The sequence below is a fragment of the Tiliqua scincoides genome, chromosome 6, assembly GCF_035046505.1.
Source record: "Tiliqua scincoides isolate rTilSci1 chromosome 6, rTilSci1.hap2, whole genome shotgun sequence".
Lineage (NCBI taxonomy): Eukaryota > Metazoa > Chordata > Lepidosauria > Squamata > Scincidae > Tiliqua > Tiliqua scincoides.
Window position 1 is genome coordinate 46,262,539 of NC_089826.1, and position 12,151 is coordinate 46,274,689.

Here is a 12,151-nt window from a genome sequence, read left to right on the forward strand (position 1 = left end):
TTTCATGGAGGTAATTACATTCTATGCTCCATCAAAGATAGCCAATATAAGACCCCCGAGTGGTGCACAAGGCAACGGCTCTGTTAAATATGCACTTGTATATTTTGTGACTCCAAGGGTAAAGTCACAAATAACATTTGTAGAGTAACTCTGGACATGCTTTTCGCCACCACTTTCAATTCAAACACACATTTCTTTCCGTGGCTAAGCCATCAATAAAATTATTATTATTATTATACTGCCATCAGGTGCAGGGTGCTTTAGACACAGTGAAAAAAAACAAGTTCTTGTTCCAAAAGCTCATGATATAAAAGAGACACAAGGGAGGCACCAAAAGAAGTGAAAGGAAGTGAATGCAGGGAAAGACTGGGAAAGGATGGTGGGGAGCGCCCACCTTGGTTCAACTACTTGCCTTCACTGCTTCTCCTTCTCCTTCCACTCCCTGGATTGGAAAAGGAAGAGGGAGGCACATAGGAAGAGGACACATGGAGGGGAGCTAGAACTTGGAGACTGGGAGGAGCAGAGGCTGGGACAGCATTTGGCATGTTGCCTTAGGCATCAGGAATTCTTGGGCTGGTCCTGTTGCGAGCAGACAGAAACAGTGTGCTGGGCCTGTAGCGTAAGCTAGTATGGGGCCTGTAGTGTATGTTATAAAGGGGTCCTAAATTTAAAAAAACACACACACATAACTATTAAAACAAAAATTATTTACTTGCATAGTAAACTAATTCAACTTTTTCATTGCTATACAGCCTTCCCGCTGGCAACCGGAACTCTTCCACTATCACAACATGCTTTCCGGCATGTTTGCCACCGCCCGTGCTGGCAGAGCGCATGCTCCACTGCATGAGGCCTGCAGTAAATTTAAATTTGAATGAAAGTATTCATTTGAATCCTGTTAGCAATTATGTTCATAATGGTTACGTACCATGCAGCATGCAGCTGTCCTGACATGTAACCCACAGGGTTGTCCGATCATGTGATGCTGATTTCACCAGAGACATCTTGCAAGCATTTAGTGTGGGGCCCTTGAAAATGTGGGGTCCATTTTCAACTAAGTTAATCCCACTTTGGGCAGAAAGCCATTGAAGAGATTTATGAAGAGACCGGTTGTGATTGGCATCACATGATTGCTAGATGATTTTTGCAGTGGAATGCTAGACAGAGGTGAGGAAACTGAGGTGCAGCTATGGAAACCAAAGAAGTGGCTGAATGAATTAGTCACTGCCGGCTCATGACAAATACACGGTGGGTCCAGTTCTGTTGTCATGGGATCATCAGAGTGGCGGTGATCTCATCAGCATCTGCAGTCCTGACACCCTATGGGATGATTGGAATATTAGGGCTTTACCATCATTCCATTAGTTTCCTTTTAAAACTGCATTGTCGTAATGCTTTGTTCCTGCAGTACACAGCAGGGATGTAATTGAAAGGGAAAAGGCAGTGACACATAAGGTCCTAGTCAGAAATATACTGATTGAAGCACAGGCTCTCCTCCTGCTATCAAAAGGGGACACGGTCCTTTTGCGATGTCAAGTCTGGGATGTGATTTGGAGCCTGAGCCAATTTATTTTTTGAATCTTGCACTTGAAGTGTCTGGTTTTTCAAGTCCGATGTTAATGTGGGTTCTCGATGCCAGGCACTGTCAGCTTCCATTTCACTTTTAATTAGATGCTTAATAAAGGAGATTTAGGGCCAAATCCTATCCAACTTTCCAGTGCTGGTGCAGCCATGCCAATGGGACATGCACTACATCCTGTGGTAGGAAGGCAATCACAGAGGCCTCCACCAGGTAAGAGAATGTGTGTTCCCTTTCTTTGGGGCTGCATTGCTGCAGAAGTAGCACTGGAAAGTTGGATAGGATCGGGCCTTTGGTGAACTCTCGGGAATCAGAAGCCAACAAAACACACGCAATACATGTATAATAAAATAAACTTCAGGCAGAAAACTCCAATATGATTTTTTCATGTTTAAAGCATATACTGTTTGGAGTTCAAAATGACTGGGGTAAGTCTGAGGTGAGTTCTGGGGGGTGGTTCTGGGCCAGGAAGGGAGGTAGGATCTGCCACCTAGTTTCTCCACCTCCCAACCCCACTCTGGCCCATTCCCTGCCCCGAACCACCAACAATTCTCCCCTGAACCACCCCCACTGCCAACCAGCCTGCTCCAGCAGCATGGCACCTGGCCATTTGCACCATATGCCTGCACTGTAGAACAAGAGGGCAATTTCTTCCCATCATTCCAGGCCTTCTTTTGGCAGATGATGAGATCTGCCACCATAAAGCTCAGATAGGACTGGGCTGTTACTGAAGTTGCTTTTCCCACTTTGTATCTAAATATTTTATATGCACATACTGTTCTGCTCCCTGTCACCTAAATAACAAACTCTTCTCAATTATCAAGGGACAACATGGAAGCTCTTTAGTTCCCTCCCCTGTTTTTTGCAGTTGCCTTTCATTATGGATGCTATGCATAACTAATATATAATATTTGCATAAAGAAAAATTAATACATAATTCATTCCTGTATCAAACAATCCAGCTAAGCGCATTAGCCAGCTTTCTGGCTAAATTAATATTTCAACCCAGGTGTTCTTATTGAGATGCATGCACAACTCATCCTTTTGCGCTAATCACTAGCATTCATGCTGGAAAAAGGCCTTTTGAAAGTCTGCTCAGGATTCTCAGCGTCCCAGAGACAGAGTGCAACAAAGGAGAGTTGGAGCCTGTCAAGGAGAGAGGTGAGGCATCAGGCTAAATAACATTGCAAGTAAACTTGGGCTACAACAAAAGCCGGATTCACAAGCAATGCTTAAGGCAGTGTCTGCTGTGGAATGTCAGCTATTGGGGAGTAACAGGGTAGGGAAGCTGGTGTGGATCTGAATAGGCCCATTGGAGCCCAGGCAGTGGCAGAGGAGGTACTGTAAATAAAGGTTTACTTACGTCTCCCCGCCAGCTTGGTCCCCAGCCGGCCCATGGGATGCAGTGGATGCTGTGTCAGTGCCTCTGCACCCTGCAAGCTGTCCAAAGACACGATTTAGCCATGAGACCATCACTTATTATTCTATTCCTTCTCCCTTCTCCATTTCCTTTTCCCTTCCCTTCCTCTGTTGTCCTCTGTGTCCCGTCCCCCCCCCACTAGAATAGATTGTAAGCCTTTTGAGGCAGGCATCTATCCTCTAGCTCTCTGTAAAGCATGGAGTACATTGATGGTGATACAAATAAATGCAAATAAAAATCAAATACAAATAATCACCATTGTATTGTAAACTGCCTTGAGGCCTTGGTGATAAGTTGAGCAATTCAGTGAAATGAGATAAAAGTTCTCACACAGCAAAGGCATCATTTAATGATCTTTCCAATTATTGAAGTTCTTTGGAGCACACTGTATCTTAGACAGATGTCTGGGATGCAGTTGCTGTTGTTTTATCCTTCGTGGGGTGCTTCATAGGAAAATGCCTTTTTTGTCAGGGCCATGTTGACAAAGCAGCACACTTCTATTGCTCTTTAATGGTATGTCTCGTTTTTGCTAAGTAGACTGTAATGTGCTGAGAACAAAATTGCAAATCAAGCTGGTATGCAAGGCTTCAAAATGCTTCAAGCACTTTTTGTCTTCACATTTTTCAACTGCCACATTAGGCTGTGCAAAGAAACAAAATGGGAGTCTTCTTATTCCAAGTATTTATGGAATACATCAGTATTTCCCCAGCTGTGGATCGGGACCCACCAGTGGACCACGAGCCAATTTTTGGTGGGTTGCAAAAAGTTTTTGAAACGTTAAAAAAAACCTGTACAAGCACCCTTGTCCAGTTTGCAGAAGAAAATCGTTAGCTAGAATGCTAATCTGTAGTTGGACGAGGTAATAGTCACACCCCCTAAACAAAAATGTCACATTTTCTGATTTTCCCTAGTAATGGTGTGCTGCAAATGATGTGTGAACCCAGTTTCATCCCCCTTTTGTCTGGCCTGGAAGTCCCTAACAGCACATCTTGTTCTCTAGTTCAGCCTTCTGGGTACCCTGGAATTGCTGTAAAGATTTGGGGAACAGTCCTTGAGCTCCATTTCTAAGGAGAGTCTACACAAACATTGCACTATCTGTGAATGTATTTCAGAATCAACAGTTCCTCTTTGGTAACTGCAGCTCTTCTACCGCTCTTCCATTTACCCGTTGACAAGGAACAACCATGCATTCGGTTCAATCATTTGATTATTCCAGTGTTTCTCAAACTGTGGTCAGGACCCACTAGGTGGGTTGTGAGCCGATTTCAGGTGGGTACCCATTCATTTCAATATTTTATTTTTAATATATTAGACTTGATGCTACTATGGTATATGACTGCATTTGGGGAAATGTGACAGATCTGCACTTTGAACCGGCTACTATGTATATACTTTTAACAATGACAATCAATAGGACTTACTCTTGGGAAAGTGTGGGTAGCATTGCAGCCTAGGATCATTAAAAATGTCCCTGTTTGATGATGTCACTTCCTGTCATGACATCACTTCTGGTGGATCCTGACAGATTCTCATTCTAAAAAGTGGGTCCTGGTGCTAAAAGCCTGAGAACCACTGGATTATTACATTGCCTTTGTTGTGAAAAATGAGCAAACCTGAAATGGTTCTTAGTGAGCCCTGACTCAGGTTGCATGAATCAATCTTACCAATCAATCTGTTCGTTTGTTTCTAAGGGCGCAATCCTAATCAACTTTCCAGCACTGACTTAGCTGTGCCAACGGGGCGTGCATTGCGCCCTGCAGTGGGGAGGCAGTCAAGGGCGCTTCCTCAAGTTAAGGGCATATTTATTCCCTTACCTTGGGGCTGCATTGTGGCTAGGTCACTGCTGGAAAGTTGGTTAGGATTGTGCCCTACATTTTCACTTACAGTAAATGAGCCTGGGAAGGCAGCTCATCTGAGAGAAGGAAAACTCTGATCCCAAACCTCCACTGCCTTGTGGCTACATCCAGTTAAGGAAAAGGCTTCAGGAGTCAACCTCGAGGCAAAATCAGGAGCCGGAGTCCCTGAGGCAGTTCATGGCTGAACACAGTCCCGTTCTGGCAACTCCTGCGACGCCGCTGGAACCAACCGTATTAGCTTCTGCCTTTCCATTGGACCATTTCAGTGACGTGGAGAGGGGGGATTTGCTGCATGGGTAACAGCCTATCCTCCATACCTACTTTACCCAGGCTTCGCGCACTGGAGAGGACACTGTTCCAGAACCACCATTCAGAGCGCGATACCAGAGTCTTCTGAGACTAAAGGATGCCAACATGGTAAATGATCACCTCAACACCTTTCTTCTTCTTCGTCTTCTTCATCTTCTTCTTCTTCTATGATTATTATCATTCCCTTTATACTGAATGTTTTATACCTTCATGCTGTTGGCATCATGGAACCTTTAAAACTAGGGGCAACTCAGATAAACCCAGATTTCCAACCCTGAACATGTTTACTATATTAAACAGAGTTACACTGGCAGGACCCCAAAAATGCTCTTGGTTCCACTAAAAACAGAGAGAAGGCTGGGCTGTGCTGGGCATAACGGGGCCAGTGCACAGTCTATCACTATGCTTGAATGCAACACATTGTGTACTTTGTCTGGTATATACTATTTGAGGTTTTACATAGAAACATCACTCACTGCACTTCAGACATTTCATAGCTTTGTGGCTCCACTGTTTACAATGTGTATTTTTGTCATTCCCCCCTCCCCCACACCCAGGTATATCTGCAAATAAAGGATGCCATACTGTGCATCTGTTGAAGTGGTCTCTAGTTGCTGAAAGCTTCTGGCACAATGAACTGTTTATTCTTTAAGGTGCCATTAGACTCTCGTTTGTGTTCAGTATCGCTAACTCTGGTTTCAAGCTCCAGCAGTTCATGTCGACTTCCATTTAGTTTTCTAATGCTGAAAAGTGATTCAGTTAAGAATCTGAATTTTTTTTTGTCTCGATAGAGAAAGTCTGCATAATAATAATATGAACTGATGTTAAAAGCTGCTCTATATAATAATCATCATTGATGACAGAGTGCACAGCATGTCACTTTTCAAAGTGCTTTATCTTGAAATAAAAGCAAGCCTCTCATTTACAGAACACCTTTTAAGGGAGCACTCAGAAGGTGAGGCTAGGGTCATGCATGGCCATTTTAAACTAATGTGGGTGTGGGTGTTGAATTTAGTGATTTCCAGTATCCTGTCACTCTTTCTTCCTCTCTCCTTTCAAACTAAGAAACAGAATGATGTGCAATCCAGCAGAATGTAGAGAAAATTTTGTTTCTCAGTGAGTAATTCCTTGCACACTCACGTGAGTGGTGAAAATTCAGTGGAACTAGGGTTGCTTGAAAAGGTATAGTCTTAGATACACTCCATGGTTCTCATGGCAGATCTTCCACACAAAGAGCCATGAATTGCTGGGGAATACATGCGCTCTGTTGAGCCCTTGCACGACAGGCAGCCCAATCCAATCTCCGACCAGCCCAAAGCATGCAGCATCATGGATGGAGCTCATGCTGCATGCTATTGGGGGGTGATGGCGACCAGGGGGTCTGGGAGATAGGGCCAGCCTTAGGGCAATTTGACCAATTTGGCAAAATTGGGCCCTGCACCTCTGTCATGCATTTTGGGAGCGTTAGCACAAAGGGCCGGAGGCTCTGCATTCATGATAGAAACTCCCAAATGTCCAGCCAGAGTAGGTAAGGTGCTGATAGAGGTGATTGTGGGAGGAAAAAGGTGGGGAGCAAACCAGGCAGGGGAGGCAGTTTGTGGGTGGGTGGATCTTAGCAGCAATGGTGCACACCAAGATCTTATCCCCCTTTTCCTAACCTGAAGAGACCATCAGTGACTAGGTGGTTAACAGGAAGTAAATAAAAAAGATTTTTACTCACCTCTCCCAGGCCATCTGTTTGCTACCATAGCATGCCGTTCTCACTCTGTTGGTGGTGCTGCATGTTATGGGTTTCTGGGAGCTAGGTTTGGACTGGCCCTCACCTCCCAACAGGTCATCTGGCTGCCCTGCCAATGGATCTCCTAGGAACTATGCCAGCTTTTTAGCCGGCATAAATCTGAGGAGACTCAGAGAGCATGTCGGGCCAGGGAAAGGGAAGGGGGATTGGATCTTAGTGTGTGCCACTGCTGCCAAGATCCACCCCCTCCTGCCATTGAACTGCCCGGCAATACTCCCCATCCTGTTCCCCTCACAATCCTCCCATGAACTGCCACTTAAAGCCTAACTCTCTTTTTTCCTAGTGCAGGAATTAGAATTATGAACTTTTTAACAACTTTGGGTGCAATCCTGAGAGCCCCCTGGACTGGTGCAAGGCCCTTGAGCCAGCCCACCAGTGTCACAAAAGTACTGTAAAGCACTTTCATGCCACCAGGAGAGGAAGGAGGCTGGCGCATGTCCATGCATCGGCCTCCAGAGGCCAACACGGGACCCCCTTGGCTGGGGCAAATGGTGAGTCTGTGCTGGCTGAACTTGGCCAGCTCAGGGGCCTTATGGGGAGGGTGAGAAGGAGGTGTTTCGGGCTGGAGGGAGGGCAGGCAGCAGGCGGACCTTGGGCAGGGGGCAGGGAAGTGGGGGTGGGGCCAGGGGCCAGCACTTATCCTACCCCCATTCCTGGGCAGCCTGGGGCAGTTCCAGGGAGGTGGCTCAGATCCAAGTAGTCCCATTGGGGCTGCTGTCGCTTTACCCAAGGTAAGGGGAAGTTATTCCCCTCGCCCCAGGCAGAGCTGCTTTCAGCCTCAACCCTGCCTTGGACGTACAGCAGGCCAACTGGCCTGCCTGCTCAAGGGCAGGTTAGGAATGGGCTGCCCATTTCTTAGAAAGAAACAAAAACAAAAAGTGAGCCTTTGTTTCTAACAAAATTCCTCAGAGCAGGTTGAGCAGGCATAGTGACTTCCAGTACTGTGACATGAATTTTGCAAGAAACAACTGGCAGCCCAATCCTATCCACATTTTCCTGGGAGTAAGCCCCATTGACTCTAATGGGACATACTTCTGAGTTGGCATGCATAGGATTGGGCTGTGGCTCTCCACGTATCTGAAATCAACATAGGTTTGACTGCTCACTGTCAAAGACGACTGAAAGTGATTCCATGATTCAGCCCCCCTTAATCTTTGTGAAAGACGATGACAATGCACAGAACATGATGCCTGGAAGAAGTGAAATTTGCAGATCTCATCTCACTTCCACCTCCTAATGCATGCAAGTTTTAAAGCGGCTTCTGAACTTACCGGTGAAGGCTGAAGTGAAAGAAATTGGCTACACATTTCCTCAGACAAATCAGGTTCATCAGGTCTTCATAACGATTTTTGTAGTAGTGCAAGACTTGAAAGAATTTTGTCAAATTTGCTAGCACCTTGCCTGGAAAAAAAGTTCAGCCCAAGACAGAATACAATCTATTTATTTTATTCTCTCTGAATAAAGGACAAAGGAAATGGCCCCTTGAGCCTTCCATTGTTACTGCTAGTAAGATAAAATTGGCAGAGTAATAGCAGTCCATTTGGGTGAATTTAAGCAAATAGCTGGCTGTAAAATGGATGTCTAATGAAAAGGCAGCTCCATATGAAATATGCAGGTGAATGCTGAGTTTGAAACTGGCATGGGATTTGGCAAATCCTTTTATGCTGGCAGCTGTTTTCAATCCACTTGCTCTACCCTGCCATTTTAGCAAAGCTGGCATTATAAAGAGGACTCTATGTGAGGCTTTGTTGTGTGGAGCATGCATGTTGAGACTGAAGGATTTTGACAAATGCTGAGCATTGGCAAAGGTGATAGTGCTTCCCTGCTGGTGCAATGCACACCAGCATATCTCAGGAACAGCCAGGTGCCTCCAGTGGAAAGAACTGTTTGACATTCCAAACAGGAGCTCAGGAGGAAATTGAACCTTTGGCACAAGGTTCTCATTTGCATTCAAAAAATTGGGCAGATGAAACCTCAGAAACATTCATGGAACTTGAAAGTGGACTGAAACATGCAGTTGTCCCATTGCTTCAGTGAGGACATTCTTTAGACCTGGAAGATCCAGGTTCAAATCCCTGCCCAGACATGAAGCTTTCCTGGGTGATCTTGAGCCAATCACCATCAACCTCACCTACCTCACAGGGTTGTTGTGAGGTCAACAAGAAGGGAGGAACCATGTACACCACCCAGAGCTCCTTGAAGGAAGTCATGGACAGTTCCATGTGAGCATGACTGATCTGGAATATCCAGATTCCAATCCCTGCTAGGCCATGAAGTTTTCTGGGTGACCTTGGACCAGTCACTGTCTCTCAGCCTAACCCAACTCACAAGGTTGTTGTGAGGACAAAAGGAGGGAAGGAACTATGGACACCACCCTGCACTTCCTGGAGGAAGGGTGGTATAAAAATGTGAAAAATGAATAATACAATTTTTCCTTTCTCTTCTCTTCCTCTCTTGTAGCCATTCCCTTGAAATAGGCTTCAAGCAAAATGAAGAAGGCGATACACCAAAACACACTTTTGTGTTTTCCAATCAACGTTGACTATTTTTGAAGATTCAAGTAAGAGCCAGCATTGCAGATCAGCATACTCAGGCACCTGCTGACTGGAGACACTGGGCCAGTTTTCCATTTCTCAGTGCCTGGTAGGCAGCAGCATATGAATAAATGGCATGCAGGAGAGTTCTTCTCTGTTTCTCTCTCCAGGCACTCTTCTCACTGAAAAGTGGGATATTCCTCCAGGAGCCATTACAGGGGCTTATGGGACAATAATCCATTTCTTGGTCTTGGGAGAAGAACAATAAATCTCTAGCACCCCTTTAGGCTGTTTTTGTTTTTTATTAGAAAATAGCCGGAAGTGACATTGCTAGCATGAGTCTTGGAACAATTTCCTGTTGAAACTCTATTTGGGATCAAAGCTACTGCAGAGATTCCTTTTTTTATATTGGCAACCTTCAGTCTCGAAAGACTATGGTATCGCGCTCTGAAAGGTGGTTCTGGCACAGCGTCTAGTGTGGCTGAAAAGGCCAATCCAGGAGTGACAATCCCTTCCACACTGGGAGCAAGTGCAGTCTGTCCCTGGTCTGTCTCCCTGGCTATGGGCCTTCCTTCTTTGCCTCTTTGCCTCAGTCTGTTGGCCAAGTGTCTCTTCAAACTGGGAAAGGCCATGCTGCACAGCCTGCCTCCAATCGGGCCGCTCAGAGGCCAGGGTTTCCCACTTGTTGAGGTCCATTCCTAAGGCCTTCAGATCCCTCTTGCAGATGTCCTTGTATCGCAGCTGTGGTCTACCTGCAGGGCGCTTTCCTTGCATGAGTTCTCCATAGAGGAGATCCTTTGGGATCCGGCCATCATCCATTCTCACGACATGACCGAGCCAACACAGGCGCCTCTGTTTCAGCAGTGCATACATGCTAGGGATTCCAGCACGTTCCAGGACTGTGTTGTTTGGAACTTTGTCCTGTCAGGTGATGCCGAGAATGCGTCGGAGGCAGCACATGTGGAAAGCGTTCAGTTTCCTCTCCTGTTGTGAGCGAAGAGTCCATGACTCGCTGCAGTACAGAAGTGTACTCAGGACGAAAGCTCTGTAGACCTGGATCTTGGTATGTTCCGTCAGCTTCTTGTTGGACCGAGTTGTTGGAATCTTGTTGGAATCTTGTTGGATATTCTTGTTGGATACCGAGCTAAACAAACGCGTCGGTAAAGCAGCTACCACGTTTTCCAGACTCACAAAGAGAGTCTGGTCCAACAAGAAGAGATTCCTAGGAGATTTGGAAATCCCAAGGTTGTTAAGTACCAAGAATGCCATGCTAATAGTAGCTCAAATGGGTTTCAGCCAGCTGTGTCCACAGTTCCACATAATTGTCAAATCAAATCAAAATTCCTGCAGGCAGAGGAACCAAACAAAGAATGCACATTTAGAGTTCAATAAATAATGGATCTGCAAAACAACTGAGTTCTGCAAAGTTTCTGATTCTGCAAGTTCTGCAAATATGCACGCATCTCCACAAGAGTAATGCCTTTGCTGGCGCTGCTTCTTCTTTCAGCAGATTTGCGTCAATATAATCTATCAATATTCATTTAAAAAAAACAAAACCCTGCCGAATCTGTAAAATAAAGGCTACTGAGTGTTAATGACTGAGGGCCCAATCCTATCCAATTTTCCAGCGCTGATGCAGCCTGTGCTGATGTGGGCTGCAGGCCTGTGGCAAGGAGGTCACATGCTGGCAGATCCACAAAAACCCACCAGAACAGGTAAGCCCAAGGAGGAAGTTGAAGAGAGATGGGGAGGGGGTTGAACAGGGTGGGGTGGGTGGAATGGGGCAGTGACAGGGGTGGGGGAGAGGGCAGATCAGGTCCAGGGGGGGCTGGGTTTGGCGGTGGTGGCACACACCAAATCCTAACCCCCTTCCTTGGCTCGATCCACCTTCACAGATCAATGCAGACTTGCACTAGTGATATTGCTGGTGCAGGTCCAAGTTGACCCATAGTGGTTGCTAGGGATTACTGCTGGGCAAGGGGACAAATGGTTCATTGCCTAGTGTGCTTTGCCAATAAACACACCAGGGGTGGAGAATCCCCAAACCAGTTTATTTGGTTAACCAAAGGGTTAAATGTCATCTCAAATCCTACACACCTGATCACAAACAATACGCATCATTTATACATTTCCCCATCCCTCCTGCCCAACACTCATGCTATGTGATCCTGACATTACAGCTGGATCCTGACATTACAGCTGTGATCCTGACAGTCTACAACAGCTGGATTCTTCACATTTCAGCCTGTTCTGCAGTTTGTACATTTGTGTCAATCCAGGAGGGCAGAGAAGGCAGGGGAGAAGGGGGCTAACATGAAGTTACTGCTACCAAAGCAATTAAAAACAACTGGGGCTATCCAGAGCAGAGCAGGCAGCAAAATGAAACTCCACACGTAGAAGCACGTAGAGGACAGTCCATCATCCAAACGCCCAATAAAACGAAAACGTTTGGAGCCCTCACCAAAGAGCCATGAGAGAGGGGGGCAGTTTTTAATTCCCCCAGTAGGGAATGTCATAATTCTGGTGCCACTATAGAGAAGGCTTGTCTTTGTGTGGCCATCCCTCTAATTTGGGACAAAAGCAGCACTTGAAGGAGAGCCCCCTCAGATGACCTAAGTGGGTGGGCTGGAATAGATGGGAGAAGGCAGTCCTTCA